We start from the raw sequence: 19,458 nt of genomic DNA, 5'->3' as shown, positions 1-19,458 counted from the left end.
AGATAATACAAGAATATGTAATGAAAAATAGGGGGTTTTATTTAAGAAATTTAAGATGATCTTCTCGTGACCTTGACAACGTTATTCAAGGTCATACTAATATTGCTATGTAATGCATTACATGAAACCTTACAACTTTTGTCTGAAACATTTTTTCATAAAAGTTATATTTTTCGACATATTTCGGGGTCCCGGTATTTTTTCCTCGCCCTGTATATGTATATACAGATAAATAAGCCAGACAAAAATCTTGAAAAATATGAAAGATACTAAGAAAGAAATCTTGAAAAATATACTAAGAAAGATACTAAGAAAGTTTCAGGCAAAAGTTGTATTTCAAAGGGAACATAAAACAACTATATCATTTTGTTTACAAATGGCACCACTTTCGAGATATTCACTGATCATTGCTTTTCTTAAACGGAAACCTCAATTTTTTATTATATCATCTTTTTCTATTAATTAATTTTAATAACTTTTGTTTGAAACATTTTTTTATTTGCCTATTATTTTTTGAGGTATATATATTGATATATATATTTCCATTATACTATCATAAAGTTTCCATCAATCGATTATCTCATGTTGTAACGATCATGTGAGTCTCTCTAGGTACGAGATACGTAGATTCAGCGTGTGCGGTAGACCGAGGAAAATCTTGGCACATGTATATCACACTGTCAAACGTGTTATCTCCTCAAAAAATAAAAATTTAACACCGATCATACATTCAGCTATATGATTTGATGAAAAAACAAAAATTATAACGAATTTTTATTTTCTGAATAAAGGTAACGACAACGAGCAATATTTTTAAAAGTAATTTTCCCAATTCTGTATTAAAATAGTACAGCTTTGAGTTAATCAATCTTAAAATTATATCAATCTATGTACTATCGTGGACAGAAAGGTTGAATGCTATTTTTTGTGAGTTTCAAAACATATTAGTTTTGTATCAATGTGACAAAAAATTGTAATTGTAATCATAGCATGATGTAAACTCACTGGAAAATAAATTTCCCCATTTAACAAGATAGATGTTTTTTGAAATTTGAATAAATAACAGCGGACAATTTTTCTGTCTACGTTTATACGTCAGATCTATTTTTTAATTTTGAATGAAAATATTTACTCGACGAGTATGCTATAGAGGGGACGATTCATTCTGAATGAATGAAATCTTGGACGAATTGAAGTGATTTAGCTGTCATTTTACTTTTCAAGTAGAATTCTACCCCAAAATATTTAAAGCGGAAAATTCGACTGCAATTCAGGTGCCAGCTATTTTCGCGACTGTTTTTTGGTCACTTGAATCACTATAATAGAGCCACAATTGAAGATTTTGTGAAAGTTTGTTAAAGGTCAAGCAACCAAGGAATGAGATAGTGACATTGATCTTCACGGAGCCCGGTTCTCGAGCGCGTATCCCATGCGCGTATCGGGCACCATGTCGCTGCATCTCTTGTTTCACGCCTCGAAGCGAAGACGTTTAGGCTCAACCTAGAGTTGACGTAGGTCGTGTACAGTTACGTCCGCCGGAGATATCGCCGCGGCGTAGGCGTTTCGCGGCCTGTCGCGTTGAAAATCGATGAAATCACGCGATAAGATCGATAGAAAGAGGCCCGTCCTGTAGCAGGAAGCGAGACCGCCGTCGCATAATTTAATAATATTGTGGATCCCCTGCACCGCACTGATTTACGGCTTCTCTTGTCGCGTCAAGAGGTGCATCGGGAAATACCAAGAGAGCGCGCGCGAGATAGAGATGGAAGGAGGAAAAGAGACAGAGAGACAAAGAAAGAAAGAGAGGAGGAGGGAGGGAGGGAGGGAGGGAGGGAGAGAGAGAGAGAAACACGATCGTGCATACTCGGTTGCACCACCGTTTTATCGCATCGGCTACATAATGTGCACCGCATCTTATCTCGTTCTATGTTTCATGTACGAAAATAGTTATTACTCTGACTGAGACAGTATCGCTCCCCTCTCTTCCCTCTTTCTCTCTTCTCTCTCTCTCTCTCTCTCTCTCTCTCTCTCTCTCTCTCTCTCTCTCTCTCTCTCTCTCTCTCTCTCTCTCTCTCTCTCTCCCTCCCTCCCTCCCTCCCTCCCTCCCTCCCTCCCTCCCTCCCTCCCTCCCTCCCTCCCTCCCTCCTCCCTCCCTCCCTCCCTCCCTCCCTCCCTCTCTCTCTCTCTCTCTCTCTCTCTCTCTCTCTCTCTCTCTCTCTCTTTCTCTTTCTTTCTCATAAAGAAAAGAGTATGAAAATTATCGTATTGATTGTCGATTTACAAGAGCAAGCACATGTGTACGCACGAAATGTGCGACTTCTGTTCTTTCTGAGTGTACGCGCAATTTCAGGCATAAAGGCGCGCGATGAAAACGGATGTGCCCGTTTCACCGATCGTCGTGACGACGTATTTGAATAATCCCGCATGTCACTACCTAGGTGGCAATCATATAATTTTTTCTTAGGAATGGAAATGTGAAGAGTATCATATTTATGTTACTAGAAAATTTATATGTACACTGAAATTGAATCTATATAAAACTTCTTATCTTTTACGTTTCTGTTCTTAGGAAAAATTTGAATCATTGTTATCGGAAATGTGAAAAGTTTCACTTTTGTGTTACTCGAAATTTTACATGATTACTAAAGTTGCCAAGTTCATATAAAACTTTCCATTTCTCATGTTTTCTCTCTTAGAAAAGTTACTCTGAGTGTTATTCCGTAGCCAACTTTGCGTAGAAAATGTTCTAGGGTTCCTCTAATTGGGATCCATACTGATTTTTCGAAAAAGTGATGGGTTCAAATTGGGAAATTTACAAAAATTTAGATTATAAATATTTGATTATAAAATTGGAATATAAATATAATATTTCTACAATGTAACTTAAAATAAGAAAATATTACTTTATTTTAATATATTCGTTGTTGTTAATGTTGAACAAAGTACCTGAAATGTTTTGAATATATTTTTATAAATATAAAATTTAAGAAGCATAAATATTTAAGTTGTTTCAAGTTTCTTTTATTCAACTTCTTTTTAAAATGTATTATAAATGTCTTAAGTAAAATAATATATATTATATTTCCACTTTAAAATAAAACTTCAATATAAAATAAAATAAAAATACTCCATATTTTTCTAGTTATTATTTACATTAGAAATTCATTTTTTGTTGTTTTATTGTATTAAAGAAGTAGTTATTAGTAAAATAGTTCTTGTTTGATATTATAACAATATACCGGCATTATCGATCGAAGAATAAAGACGAGTTTCTGTTTCGATTCTTGACAGAGAACTAATGTTTGGGGTAAAAATGAAATTCGGCTATTAGTATTGTAATCGGATAAGCAAACAGGACAAGTTTGAGAATTCTAATCAAGATCTATATTGTATCAGGGAAAACAACTATGATGATATGCCGGCAGGCAAGTATTTTAAATCTATATTTTTCGTGCTCTATCGTGCTCTATCTTATCAATTAATATCATTTTTACTATTGTCTCCGGTCTATCTTGAATCCACATAAAGAAGATTGCCTTCGCCTTGAACTTGTTTTCATAGCGAAATGTCGCGTTAATCAGTCGACAATTATATAATACACGTAGTCATAATATTTATTTTCGTGTCTTATTTATTTTGATCTTGGCGTTGGCGGTGAAGTTGGTGTGATGCGACGTTCTGAAACGTTTGAGAGAACACTGTGATACTAAGTCAGATAAAACATTTAATTAGAAACGTATCTAGAAAATGTTTAAGTAAATTTACATAATATTAAATAGTTGAATAATAAAAAATTACAATACGAAAGATTAGAATAACAATATTTAATGGTTACAAACATAATCAAAGTTCGTACTAAGTTTTACTTGAAATTATATTTCATATTTATCAATTATATTAATATAGTTTTACTTGTAGTATTTTATAAAATAGATATAAATTAAATTAAAGTTAAAAACTTAAAATTAAAGATATAAATGTAAAAATTTAAAAAAGATTAGAAACAAAATTTTTGTCATTTTATCCAAATTTGGTTGCATTAATATATCAGAATTTTTTATCAGTATAATCTTGAATAAATTTTATTACATATATATTTAGTCTTTACTATATATATTTTCGTGCACATATATAGTTAAAATAATACTTTTCTTCAACATTCCTCAAAGTTTTATATTTGTTCTGATTCATCTATAGTAATTATCATAAATTATACGTAATAAAATCGAAGAAATTTATTTCTAAATTTTTACTTCTAAGTTGCTTAATTTTTATGATATAAAATACATTTTTCAATTATTAATATTTCGTTCGTTTTGGTGAAAACTACATTATCTACAGATTTTCCTATTTTAAATTAAGGATTTAAATATACAGGATTTCCTATTTTAAACATTTTAAAACTACACTTTTTAATTTAACTTATAAGTTTTATAAATAGCGTGATGAAAACATATCGATAAAATAAAATAAAATTTATCAGTTAAATAAGGAAATGTAAGAAAATCTGAGTAAAGATATTATTTTATAAAATTCTCATTTCTTCTTATTAAGTATTTCAGATATCATTGGATGGTGTTAACTGATTAATAATTAACCAATAATAATTGGCAACCAAAAATTATTCATCTTTTGAAACCACTTCTATATGGCTTTTCAATATTTTCAATGTAAAAGTTAAATATTCTAGAGTATTTTTCAATTTCTTAGTGGCATAATGAAAACATCGAATGATTAAAATAAAATTAACAGTGAGATAAGAGAAAACATGAAAGATATACAATGTAAAAATATAAAATTTATAAAATTTTTATTAATAATCTTCCTAATAATTTTTAGTTACTAATAGTTATTCATCTGTAGATACGATGTAATGATGCCTGAAATATTTAACAAGAAATAATGAACGTTATATCTCTTTATATCACAGATTTTATAATGTTATTTTACCTCATTAATAAATGCTATTTTATTGTATTTTCATCATGTCATTATAGAACATACAAAATGCATTGGAATGTTTAATATTTACAATAGCACTTCAAATGTATAAATGTTATTCATATAAATTATTTATAAGAGATTTCTATAGGACGTTTCTAATTAGTCGATTCTTTTCGGTTCTTTCAACTGAATACAATTTTAATATAGCTGAATGTATTTAGATAAATTTTTTTCGATCGCGGTAATTGAGCTATCATTTCTCATCATTGAATTCTTGTTTGGATCTTATCCAGTTACATGAAAACTGAGATTCTTTTTCCCATGTACATATATACATCATACTGAAAACCTTGTAGGATAACCATTAATGATTATTAGAATAATTCTCTTACATCAGTCTGTACTTGTCTCTGTATTAGATGTGTCCTTAACATTGAAAATAAATTATACGTTTACATTACAATAATAAATAAATAATTGTTAAGATGTTACTTAATGTTTGTCTTGTTGAACTAATTATACGACGACTATTGTATCTAGCGATAGATATGAGTATATTGTACTTTGAACCTTGAATCCTGAATCCTGAATATGTCGCTAGACACACAATTGCCGTCATATAATTATAAATTAGGTCATTCTGAACAAAAAAGTCCTTTACCATTTTGCAAATAAGTACTCAAATTTTCAAGTTATTTATAAAAAGAGCTTCTAGATGTGGTCATTTTTAATCATTAATAATTGAATAACTATCGCGATTTTTGCAAAATGGTATATGACTTTTCTTCTCAGTTTGATCCGATTAATTTTCACAATTTTTTGTTTCCAAAAATTTTCGGACACCCTGTACAAATTACGCACATATATATATAAATTACGTTAATTACATTAATTTGTATATATATGTATATATATATAAATCACGTTTCGATAACAATAATAAATAAATCTCGACGCATACATGATACTTCTGATGTTTATCATTACGTCGTGATTTGATCTGCACGATTTATGTAATCGGTATACGCAACTCTTCTGCCGCCGTGACGAAAAAAAGCTCTCTTTCTGGCGCCGATTCAATGGCAAGGTGGAAAGGACACAGGCAGATGCCTTTCCCGTGCTCGGACATGCGAAAAGTTTTTTTCGAATATACGAAAACGTCTCCGATCAACCTCCGCTTCTATTTTCATGTCTGACTTTTCTTAGCAAAAATTCGTTTGCGCGCGCACGCATGGACGCGATTGTACATTACCGGTCGCCTCTCGATTCTCACAATGTTACACGGTGGACCCAGGCAAGATCCGTTGATCCTCGCAACGTGAAGTGTGCTCACTTATCAGTCGCTTTACAAGCGGTTGCTATGCGATATGGAAGGGGTGTCCGGAGTCACCTACTAGCTCCGACCAGTCAGAAGTCAGTGTGCGTAAGCCGGCCGGTCGTGCTGGCTCTCCTTTCCTGTTGCCGTTGCTCTCTCGCGCGCACTCTCGCGCATGCACCCGTCGAAGAGCTGCTCCACAGCAACGTAGCCTCGAAAAAGAGAGTCTGTCTTCTGGAAGCGGTCGCACTGGGACGAATATCGCGCCGGTCGATTTGTCGATCTTGAAAGATCACGAGATCACGGGAGTTCGCGCGCTTGTTTTTGACGCTTCGGCGCTTTTAAGGCGCGTTGCCTGCGGGAATTCGAGAATCGCCCCTCGGGCGAGGTTGTGAATCTATCTTTAAGATTCGGGTACTGTTAAAGTCTCTTGGAGAAGAGAATGCCAAACAAGTCTCTCGGAGGAATTTTTCCGCTGTGAAGCTGCTGAGTTTTCTGGCCATTGGCGGAATTATCTCGCATGAAATGCCAGGATTGAGTTCTTCGAACCTCCCTCGCAAGTCAGCCGACTCTAACAGGATCTTCATCAGGAATCTTCGGCCGGGACTTATGCGGCAGGAGAAACGTGCGTTTTGAATTCCGTGTTGCCGGCGCGTCTCGCCGGTGATCGACCGTTCGCACAGAAGGTCCGGAAGGAGACAAACACTGAGCAGCGAAAAGAGTTCACGTTTTTACGGGTTCCCTTAGAAAGAGCAAATCAAGGAAGAGGACGATTTCGCCTCATCACGTTGTCATCACCTTGAGATCTCGCGGGGATCGATGATGTCGGGACCATAATATCGCCAGGTCATCATACAAGACGGACGAGACTTTTATGCCTTTCTGTCTTTGACGCGGAAGCACACGAAGTGAATGAATTTTCGATCACTTTGGTTGGCGACTTTTTCCTTACGTTCGAAGAAAGTTACATTTGCTGGAGTGGATTCCTTATCGTTTCATCAATCGAGCAGGTTTTATCAGTTGACCGTTAACACACACTCGACATTCTTCAATATACGAAGAAGAATCATCTCGGTAGATCGTGCGAGATTTCATAATCGTTGGTAAAATACACAGTGCTCGTCGATGTAAGTCTTTAAATCGGCGTAAAGAAATCGCTGGATCGTAAGGAACGATATTCTCCTTCACGCATGTGGATTCTCTCGGCTTTGCGCATTGCGAAAATGAATTGATCGTTTATACTGACAGCGTCTGTGCAGTACGGAGAGGTTTTTGACGAAAGCCTGTCGACAAGTGACGTTCGACTCCGTCTCGCGCGGAAAAGTTACCATGACGCAGGAGGAGGAAGACACTACGACGTTCAAGCCAAAGACTTCGACGGAGCAGATGAGTTCGATGGTAAATAACGCCGTACTCTCTTTCTCTCTCTCTCTCTCTCTCTCTCTCTCTCTCTCTCTCTCTCTCTTTCTCTCTCTCTCTCTCTCTGTCTCTCTCTTTCTTTCTTGCTCCTTCCTCTCTCTTTCTCTCTCTCTCTCTCTCTCTCGATGATTTGCGCAATCTCGCGTACCAAGCGTGTCCTGAGCGATGTCAGAATGACGTTAGAACGACGTTAGACTATTCGTATATAACAACAGCGTGAGATCGTGCAATATTGAAATCTTCATTCGACATAGACGTACGGTTGATAGTGTTCGCCGATACACTTGATAAATTAGCGATACGCGCGTTCGTATTGAAATCGCGTGCGATAAAGGTATGCGGATTTCTGCTGGCCGGCTGCGAAATATTTGTGCACTCCGCCACGTTGCATTCGACACGTCTCACGCATCTCGAGCTCACTATTTTCACCGTGTGAGTTTCGCGTCTCGTCGGTTTTTTGAGAGTGATGAAAGACGCTCCGCTAGGTTATTCCACTTGGGGCGATATACGTGGCATGAATGGATTAACATTCCACGGTAATACGAAGGTCGGTCCGATAGCGGAGTCCGCTTGAACGCCTTGACACCAAAAACCGAAATGGCTCACGTCACGAGTAGACAGATGCATTTGGCGGCGATGCGGATCCACATTGTGTAATCGGCTGTGCATCGTCGCCGATGGGCATCCGATAAAGGGGGTCGTTACGGTATGCAGATTCGAATCGTCGTAATCTATAATTTGGTGACCTCCGTAGTCGACCGCCGACTGTCGATACGGATCGAATCCTGTATTTGTTTTGATAAGAGCCGTCTGGTCTACTGTGGCTGATGTTTGCATCGCAAACTGGCTCACGTGCGATTTCGACGACCGCGAGGTTTCTCGAGAGCCACTTGATAGAGGCGAATGATTGGTACGAATTTCTGTCCTCCAACGCTGAACACAATCCAACTCCAATGTGATGGTCTTACGGCGGAGAGAACGAATTATCGTTTCGCATTTTTCTTTGTTTTTGTTTCATTTCAGAATGATTGCATGTAAATGAATATTAACGTTCTCTCCATGTGATTAACATCTGACTATTGTTTAATCTAATTGATATTTTGGATATCACATTACTTACGAATATATTATGGTAATGATTCGGCCGATTCTACATAATGTGTACAGAGTGTTTATAAGTATTATCCGATATTTCAGGAGTTCATTTTTGAGATCCCTTTTGAAGAAAAATTCATGCAAATATATGATCTGAAGGGTCGTGTTTATGAAATATAGAGTGTCAACAATTTTATAAAATGATCGTTTTTTCTTACTAAGGTTTAAATGTACTCCAACGGGATGTAGATAATATCTCGAACTTGTACGCTAATGGATGGAGTCAACAGATTTTTATTATTTTAACTTAGAAAACTTAGAAAAAAGTACTCTTGTCAGATATCAATGAAGCTACTATGAGATCTATCTTACTATGAAATACTATCTTATGAGATAATTCGCGTTTTGATATTTTAAAGTCCCTATATCATAGACTATTTACAAAACAACAGATTGTAAATAAAAATGGGGACAGTGTCTGTTTATCGTGCTTATTTATTGGCTCGTTAAAAAAGTCGCTTTCCATTTGGAAGTTATTAAGAAAAAAAATCACTAATTTTATATAATTTTGAACACCTTGCATCTCTGAAGATTTTAGATACTATAACCGAGAATATTTAGATGAACTTTTCTTTATAAAATAACTTCAAAAATTATTTTCTAAAATATTGACAATTGAAGAAAAGAGTAGCATGGCCTCAGCGAAAATCTTTTTGGAATTTTCTTGGCATTCACCGTGTTAACGTTTAATATAATGTCTAGCGTTTTGAGATGATTATTATCATTATTCTGTTCGATGTAACTATGAGCCCGATCTCATCATGCTATGCATCAGCAGAACTGATTATTTCCCTCGGCGCTCGATTCGCGAAGTATTTTCATTAGCATCGTTTCCGTGTGCAATGCCCTATTAGTCGCAAATGCGGTCTCGGTGATAACTGTATAGAGAACAAAGACTGGTGAGCAAATCCGCGGGCGGTAATTTTTTTTGAAAATATAATAGCCAATACTGTTGTTAATAAAATTTTCCATATACAATTTCATTAGGGCAGTCTTTGACATGCTCGTCGATGAATGAACGAATTCTTTTTCTTTTTAAGAGCAAACACTTGTTACAAAGATAGACTGTGAATTTATTGTCCAGCAGATGCAACGAGTAGCGATAATTTCCTTTCCCTTCTTTTTTCCGGCTCGGAAGATATTATTAAGGTCTGAGTAATGTTGCAAGCAAGAGATGTCGCGTGCATACGCGCACCCCTTCGATCTTCGTCGCACATTTTTTCCCTTTTTCTCTTGAATATCGTGTACATTTATCTTCCTTTAACGTAAAAGAGCTCTCATGATGAAATGTCTTATCCGAGATTATAAAATATAATTTGTCGAGAGAGGGGAAGTGTGTATCCGAGAATTACACAAGAATGCAACATAATTAAATGTCCCTGATAAATCAAATGTATGCTTTTGCTAATTTTTATTTCGAAGATGAGCGAGAGTGAAATACGATTTTCAGGATAATTCAGGATGTGTATACTCCTCCTGACGATTATTATGGTAAAAATCTCGCTACGCGAACATTAATGTGATAAACTTGTGTATTATTTGACTTTTTCAACCAAGGATCGCTGATATTACTAATGATCACTTTATTTTTGGGCGAAATGTGACTTCATGGTGTCAATCGCCTTATTATCACAACCAATATCATTAAATTTACGCAGATTTATTATAATACATCTGAATGATTTTTAGATATTAAATATTTGCACAGTAGCGGCAATCTGACAAATACAAAAATTTAATAAACATAATATATAAATATAAAATAATAATTATATATATATATATATAACTGTTTCATATTTATATATTATGTTATATATATATACAGGGTGTTCCAAAAGTAACGGACCACCCTAATAACTCTTCAGTATTGAAGTTTCAAGGAAAATGATCTGAATAAAAGTAGCAGAAATTTAAGTGAGTTACCTTATAATGATCTTGACCTTGACCTCTATTTTCAAGGTTATTTGAAGGTCAACTTGCATTTTTTAAATGGGAATCCTTATTTTTTATTACACTGTTTTTTTCTACTAGTTAATTTGAACAACTTTTGTCTAAAATATTTTTCTATTTGTCTAATATTTTTTGAGATATTTGAGGAAAATTTGACAACTTTTTCAATATTTAACTTATGATATCTCGCTAATTATTTGTCGGAAGAAAAAATGGTACTAGACTTTCTTGCTTTATTTAGTCTCAAGAATATATGGTTACAATAGCACCCTGCCTTTTGTTAACTTACTGACTTTTGGAAATTTCAAAATCATCAAATTAACAAAAATCAGAGCGCTATTATAACAATACAGGGTATACCAAAAGTCTGGAAATGGTCGAATATTTCATAAATATATTTATGAATTATAAATATATATAATTATTATATATATTTATAATATACAGAGTGGTTGATTATAAGTTGCCAACTCGAAATGTGAAGGTAGATTGGGTTAAGATAAACATAAAAGTCCCATACCGTTTTGCGAGATTCGCAATAATTATCGAGTTATTAATTACAGAAATCTGAGGAATGGGAGCGCGCCGACATAGATAATTGGAGAAGCGTTGCAGCTGCTTAGGCTGCAGCGCGGCCCAGTTGATCCTGCAACTGATGCCGGTGCGCGGCGAGGGGAAAGACAATGCGCTGCTATTCGTTGTTTTATCTTGCCGGACCTACGTCTCGCCGCACGCCGCCAACAGTTGCTAGGTCAAGTGGGCCGCGCTGTGGCCTGAGTAGCTGCAACGCTTATCCAATCATCTATGTCGGCGCGCTCCCATTCCTCAGATTTCTGTAATTAATAACTCGATAATTATTGCGAATCTCGCAAAACGGTATGGGACTTTTATGTTTATCTTAACCCAATCTACCTTCACATTTCGGATTGGCATCTTATAATCAACCACCCTGTATATACATATATTTTTTATATATTATATATATATTATATTATTTATATTATATATTATACAGGGTGTCCGGAATGTGATCATTAATATTTTGTGTACTGGTAGATTGAGTGTAGCCGAGAGGAAAAGTCATGTACCGTAATGTCAAATTGGCAATAGTTATCGAGTTATTAATTGAAACATGTGAGCCAATGAGCGCGTAGAGAACGCTGGGCGACCGCCTCTTGTCGCTTGCGCTCGCTCGCTCGCTCCTCGTCGCGCGCGCACGTCTCTTGTCGCTTACGGTTGTCTCTGGCCGCGCGAGGTAAGCCATCTTTTTATGCACAGAGCCCGTCCTGTCACTTTCTCGTGCGCTCATTCGTTTACACATTTTAATTAATTACAGAATAAATATTGAAAAAATTGTAAAATGGCACAGGACTTTCTTAATTGTTTTAACGAGTTCTACCAGTACACAAAATATTAATGATCACATTCCGGACACCCTGTATATTTATATTTATATTATATTATATTTATATTATATTTATATTTATATTATATTTATATTTATATTATATTTATATTTATATTTATATTTATATATTTATATATATAATAATATATAATTATTATATATATTTATTTTTATAAATATATTTCATAAATATTTCATAATTTCATAAATGTATGTGTGCGTGTAGGGGTGAGTAGCTTAGTTGGGTCAGTATTCAAATTGTCCTCTGTCTGCTGCTTTATAATATCCTAGCCGTAGATAAAAATTATTTAAAACATTTCGTCTTATCTCTGCCGAGATAAGATCGACTTGGTGTATTACATGTTCCCTAAGGTCCGTAAGGTTGGCAGGTTTTGTTTCGTATACATTGTTTTTAAGATATCATCAAAAAATAATCGACAGTAGAAAGATCTGGTGATCTAGTAAGCCACTCTATTTGACCACGTCTTCCTTTCCATCGATTTGGAAAAGTATTATCCAAAAATTGCCGTACTGCTACTGCATATTAGTGTGGGCCAGCACCATCTTGTTGGAACCAAATATTTTCTATGTTCCCATCAAATATATTTTCAAGAGCGGGTATGACTTCATTTTGCAATAGCTCCTGATAGATCGCCGCGTTCAAATTCCCATTAATGAAGAATGGTCTGACAATACCACGTTCGCAAAAATCCGCCCAAACGTTAAGTTTTTGGGGATACTGCGTTCGGATATCACGCATCCAGTGAGGATTTTCATCACTCCAATATCGACAATTATGCCGATTTACCGCTCCATTCAATTTAAAAGAATCTTCGTCGGAAAAAATTATGTGATCGAAAAAGTTATTATTATCACCATATCGACACATCATATCGTCGTAGAATTCATTTCTTCGATCAAAATCATTTTCCGATAGCTCCTGAGTGATTTTAATTTTGAAAGGATGCCATTTCTTTTTCACTAAAATACGATGAATGGAAATTGTACTAATCTTATGCATCTGTGCTGCCTTCCTCAAAGTAGAATGAGGATTTTCGACTAATATTTGCATCACTTCGAAACTCTTATCCAAGTTTGTCGCTAATTTTGGTCTGCCAGTGCGTTGTCCTTGACGGATCCTGTTTCATCAAATCGTCTGACCGTTTTCTGGACTGTAAACTTCGAAATCGGTTCACGATTTGGATAAGTATTGTTAAATAAAGCAACTACTTGTTCACAGGATCTAACGCGGTCATCACATCCTCGCATCATCAGTAAAGTAATTCTTTCTCTTTCAGACAATACCATTCTGAATGCCACTCAGTTCTGAAATTTCACTCAGTTGCTTGATAATGTGTCGTAATACGAAGAGCTGAATGTATCCAGGATAGAAAAACGTTCGACTACAGGTAAAATCAGAACGATTAATGTAACAAGACTTTTATTGGGAAAGAACTATGAAAAGTATAATAATTTCGATATTTGAATTTTCCCCTAGTCTACGGTTTGCATTCTTTGAATCTTCTGTCGATTCTTTTCAGAAAGAATTACTGCGAATGGTGCAAGGATATGGTGACCACGTTAGATCTTTTGAACAAGTAGCGGCTTATCTCTGCTGTGACACACACACACACACATACACAAGAGGTGTCTGATCGTGCAACTTCCACGCGGTACACCTTGGTTAATGCCGCCGGTATTGTAACTTTCAAGCCCCATAACTCGAAAAATATTCATTAAAATATAACTTATTTATGGTATTCTGTAAAGTTCTCAAGATGAGCTACAAGAATATATAATGAAAAATAAGGGGTTCCATTTAAAAAAACAAAATTGAACTCAGTATGACCTTGGAACGTTCATTCAAGGTCAATCCAATGACACTATCTTATGTCCTTCCTCGAACCAAATAACTTTCGTCTGAAACATTTCTTTCTGAAATGCATAGTTTATGAAATATTCGACCTTTTCCAGACTTCTGATACACCCTGTATCTTCTTGAGACTAAATAAAGCAAGAAAGTCTAGTACCACTTTTTCTTCCGACAAATAGTTAGCAAGATATCGTAAGTTAAATATTGAAAAAGTTATCAAGTTTCCCTCAAATATCTAAAAAAATATTAGGCAAATAAAAAATGTTATAGATAAAAGTTGTTCAAATTAACTAGTAGAAAAAACAGTGTAATAAAAAATAAGAGTTCCCATTTAAAAAACGCAAGTTGACCTTCAAATAACCTTGAAAATAGAGGTCAAGGTCAAAGTCAAGGTCATCATAAAGTACCTCACTTAAATCCCTACAATTTTTATTTAGATCATTTTCCTTGAAACTTCAATACTGAAGAGTTATTAGGATGGTCTGTTACTTTTGGGACACTCTTATATATATATATATATACAGGGTGTCCCATTTTAATGTGCCACCCCAAATAACTCTTCAGAAGTTTTAAGGAAAATGATCTTAATAAATGTAGGGATTTAAGTAAGCTACCTTATGATGACCTTGACTTTGACCTTGACCTCTATTTCCAAGGTCATTTGAAGGTGAACTTGCGTTTTTTGAACAGGTACCCTTATTTTTTATTACACTGTTTTTTTCTACTAGTTAATTTGGACAACTTTTATTTAAAACATTTTTTTATTTGTCTAATATTTTTTTAGATATTTGAGATATTTGAGGAAAACTTGATAACTTTTTTAATATTTAACTTACGATATCTCTCTAACTATTTGTCGGAAGAAAAAGTGGTACTAGACTTTCTTGCTTTATTTAGTCTCAAGAATATATTGTTACAGTAGCGCCCTGACTTTTTATTGACTTACTGACTTTTAGAAATTTCAAAATCATCAAATTAATAAAAGTCAGGGCGCTATTAAAACAATATTCTGAAGACCAAATGGAGCAAGAAAGTCTAGTAGTCATTTTTTCTTCCGACAAATAGTTAGCGAGATATCGTAAGTTAATTGAAAAAGTTATTGAAAAAGTTATCAAATTTTTTTTAAATATATCAAATAATATTAGGCAAATGGAAAAATGTTTCAGACAAAAGCTGTTCAAATTAATTAGTAGAAATAGACGATATGATAAAAAATTGGGTTTTCCATTTAATATAAGTAATGATCAGTGAATATTTTGAAAGTGGTGTCATTTGTAAACAAAATGATGTAGTTGTTTTATATCCCTCTTGTAATCATACAGCTTTCGTCCGAAACAGTTTTTTTCTAAAATGCTTGGTTTTCGAGATATTTTGCTGTTCCGGTACTTTTTTGTCATCCTGTACGTGTATATAGACATGTATAAAAATTTTTATTTATTTATGTACTTATTTTATATATATAGGGTGCTTCAGAAATAATTGACCAAACTTTAAGAGCATATTCTACTCATTGTAAGGATGAAAAAAAGTTATATAAACAGGGATTCTGAAACGCTTCCTTTCTAAGTTATAAACATCTCTTATTTATTTTATTTACAGACTTTAACAACATTTAAACTGCAAGAACATTTCATTATATAAATTGTTGGAAATGATTTCTTTCTGCACTGATTCGTACCTCGCATCGACGTCGCATGGATTGTCGAAGACGTTTAAAAATTCCTGGAGTATTTCGTATTTTGTTACACGAAGTGATAATACGATTTCAGAGTACTTCCACAGTAGCAACAGGAGTATCATAAACGAGAGTCTTAAGATGTCCCCATAAATAAAAATCCAAAGGGTTTAAACCCGGAGAACGTGCAGGCCAAGCGGTGGATCTTCCTTTATCAATCCATGTATCTATCGATGTAATTATTATTCAGAAACTCTCGAACAATACGGCTGAAATGTACTGGAGCTCCATTATGCATGAACCACATTTGATTGAGTATCTGTAGCGGAACGTCTTCTAATAATACAAGGAGTTGCGTTTCCAAAAATTGTCTGTAATTGTTACTATTAAATTTAAGTGGGAGAAAAATCGGTCCAAGATGTGAGGCATGTATGTCCGACGTAAATATGTACTATGTATATAATACTATGTAAATAAGAAATGTTTATAACTTGGAAAGGAACCGTTTCCGAACTCATATTTATATGACTTTTTGCATCCTTACAATGAGTGGAATATGTTTTTAAAGTTTGGTCCACTATTTCTGAAGCACTCTGTATATTTTTTAAATATAAAGTTTCCGAATTTATACTTGAAATATAAATATAACAGTAATTTTATGTATTTTGATATATGTATATTAATAATATAAATAATATATAGCTAGGTTGTATATATAAGGGTGTCTCATTTTAAAGGATTCACTCAAATATCTCAGAAACACTGCGTTAAATCGAAAAATGTTTCAGACAAAAGTTGTTTGGCTTGAAGGGGGACATAAGACAACGATAGCATTTTGCTTATAGATGGCGCCACTTTCGAAATATTCACTGATCATCAATCTTCTTAAATGGAAATCCAAATTTTTTATTATATCACCTTTTTTACCAATTAATTTAAAAAAACTTTTGTCTGAAACATTTTTTATGTGCTTAATATTTTTTGAGATACTTAAGGAAAACTTGGTAACTTTTTCAACATTTATCTTACGATATCTCGCTAACTATTCGTCGAAAGAAAAAATAATATTAGACTTTTTTACTTTATTTACTATCAAGAATATATTACTATAATAGTTCCCTAATTTTTGTTAATTTAATAATATTGAGATTTCCAAAAATCGATAAGTTAACAAAAATTAGGACACTATTATATAGTAATATATTTTTGATAGTAAATAAAATAAAAAAGTCTGATACTATTTTTTCTTTCGACGAATAGTTAGCGAGATATCGTAAGTTAAATGTTGAAAAAGTTACCAAGTTTTCCTTAAATATCTCAAAAAATATTAGGCAAATAAAAAAATGTTTCAGACAAAAGTTGTTCAAATTAATTGGTGGAAACAGATGATATAATAAAAAGTTTGAATTTCCATTTAAGAAAATTGTTGATCAGTGAATATCTCGAAAGTGGCGCCATCTATAAGCGAAATACTATCGCTGTCTTATGTCCCCCTTCAAGCCAAACAACTTTTGTCTGAAACATTTTTCGATTTAACGCAGTGTTTCTGAGATATTTGAGTGGGTCCTTTAAAGTGGGATACTGTGTGTGCGTGTGTGCGTGTGTGTGCGTGTGTGCGTGTGTGCGCGTGTGTGCGTGTGTGTGTGCGTGTGCGTGTGTGTGTGTGTGTGTGTGTGTGTGTGTGTGTTTTTGGTGTGTATATAATATCTGTTATATTTATATTTGAAATAAGTAAATACTCATAAATATATTTATATATTTATATTTATATAATTACTTATATACTTTAAAAAATTGTTTATATATTATATTATTTCTCTATATTTAACTACATACATATATATATATATTTCTACAATTATTATTGTATATATATATTGAATATATATATAATGATTATATATATATATATATATATATATTGAATATATATATTTTGAAAATTGTATCTTTTCGTTCAGAAATATCGAAGTAGAAAGGTAGTTATCAAGGTTAATCACGTGCATTCTCTTATCTCATACGCGAAAAATTTACTCACTCTGGTCTCTCAAGATTATAAAGTACGATAGATTTCTTTCTGTCTTGGACAGAAGATTAAACTGTGACATTTTATCAAAAATACGTTGGCAAGTTCAAGGCTACCATTTCACGGTCTACTAAACATGAGTGGCTGGGGGTTTATCAATTTTTACAGCCGTTATAAATACACCATGTCGTGCCTAATCGTCCCATCGCTGATTATGAGCGAGTTGCGTGCTCATGCATATACTCAATTATAACATCCACCGTGGCAATAGGTGTCATAGAGAAGAGAACGAATTAATATCATCGTAGCAATTATGTGTCTATTTGTAAATAACGGTGACATGTAGAAAAATCTTTATACTTGTTTGAACTGGACTCGATAATCGGTACTTTCAATAACGGCGACTTACTGATATGTGCTAGCCTCTTTCGGTTGTTGACGAGAAATAATTCGGGAGAAATTAAGATATATAAAATTTTTTGGATTTTTCCATACGTAACATTAATTTTGATTAAAATCTCCAAAAACTGCAGTCGAGTTTAACTTAATTTTGCGGCATTCCAAATTTTAAATTATTTTTTAATCACAGTAAAGTTATTGATAGCTTAAAGATATACAAGATATTTCAGAAATAGGTAGCTAAATTTTAAAAGCATTTTATTCACTGTAAGGATGAAGAAGACATATAAACATAGATTCAGAAACTTTTCTTTTTCAAATTATAAACATTTTTTATTTACAACAGAATTTAGTAAGAACATAGAATATACTGCCTTCTTGATATAAGCTGCTTTAACTTAAATGTTTAAAACAAATTGATTCCAATTCAAAATAGACCTATTTAACTAACTTATTTATTCCTAATAGAAGGTAAGTAAAAGATAATGCATGACACGTCGATACAAAATATGTTATCTGTTGTAAATACAAAGTATTTACAACAAATAACAGCAAAGGAAGTGTTTCCGAACCATGTTTGTACAGTTTTTTTCCATCCTTACGTTGAATAGAACAGAGCTCGGCACATCATCTGCACATTTCGTCCGATTTTCAGTTCGCTCCGCCTACTGCTATTCCTCTTGCGTCTTCTCCTGCATGCGATCCACGATTCGCGCAAAGCTCAATAACGTTCGACGCGTGAATTTGTCTCTAGTATTAGGTGTACAACTTTGTTTCTGCCGTTTTTTTCCGAAATTCGAGGCTTTATTGTAAAAAACTGGTTATACATTTATGATTCAAAGTATTGTCCATCGCTGGCTACTACTTTCACCTATCTTTTGGACAGTGTACGAATCCCGCGTTGAAAAAACTGGTCATCTTTTGAAGCGATCCACGAATCGATCCAATTTCTTACTTCTTCATAAGACCGGAAGTGCTGGTCAACCAGGCCGTGTGCCATTGATCGAAATAAGTGATAGTCAGAGGAAGCAACGTCTGGAGAATACGGCGGGTGGGGTAGGACTTCCCATTTCAACGTTTCCAAGTATGTCTTGACCACTTTCGCAACATGGGGTCGAGTATTGTTATGCTGCAAAATCACTTTATCGTGTCTCTCGTTGTATTGCGGCCGTTTGTCTTTCAATGCTCGGCTCAAACGTATTAATTGCGTTCGATAACGATCGCCTGTGATTGTTTCAGTCGGTTTTAACAGCTCATAATATGACGCCGAGCTGGTCCTACCAAATACAGA

At 34.2% G+C, this 19,458-nt stretch overlaps 1 long non-coding RNA gene across 1 annotated transcript; it reads left to right on the top strand.

Moving 5' to 3' along the window:
• The first annotated feature begins 5,873 nt into the window (after nucleotides 1-5,873).
• On the top strand, nucleotides 5,874-14,203 carry LOC112588978 (uncharacterized). The gene is made up of 3 exons (XR_003113150.1): nucleotides 5,874-7,657; nucleotides 13,493-13,603; nucleotides 13,736-14,203. It is a non-coding gene; the product is annotated as an uncharacterized LOC112588978 (long non-coding RNA).
• The last annotated feature ends 5,255 nt before the right edge of the window (nucleotides 14,204-19,458 follow it).

Source organism: Harpegnathos saltator, unplaced genomic scaffold, assembly GCF_003227715.2.
Source record: "Harpegnathos saltator strain DR-91 unplaced genomic scaffold, Hsal_v8.6 scaffold109, whole genome shotgun sequence".
NCBI classification, from domain to species: Eukaryota; Metazoa; Arthropoda; class Insecta; order Hymenoptera; family Formicidae; genus Harpegnathos; species Harpegnathos saltator.
This window is presented reverse-complemented; position numbering and strand designations above follow the sequence as displayed.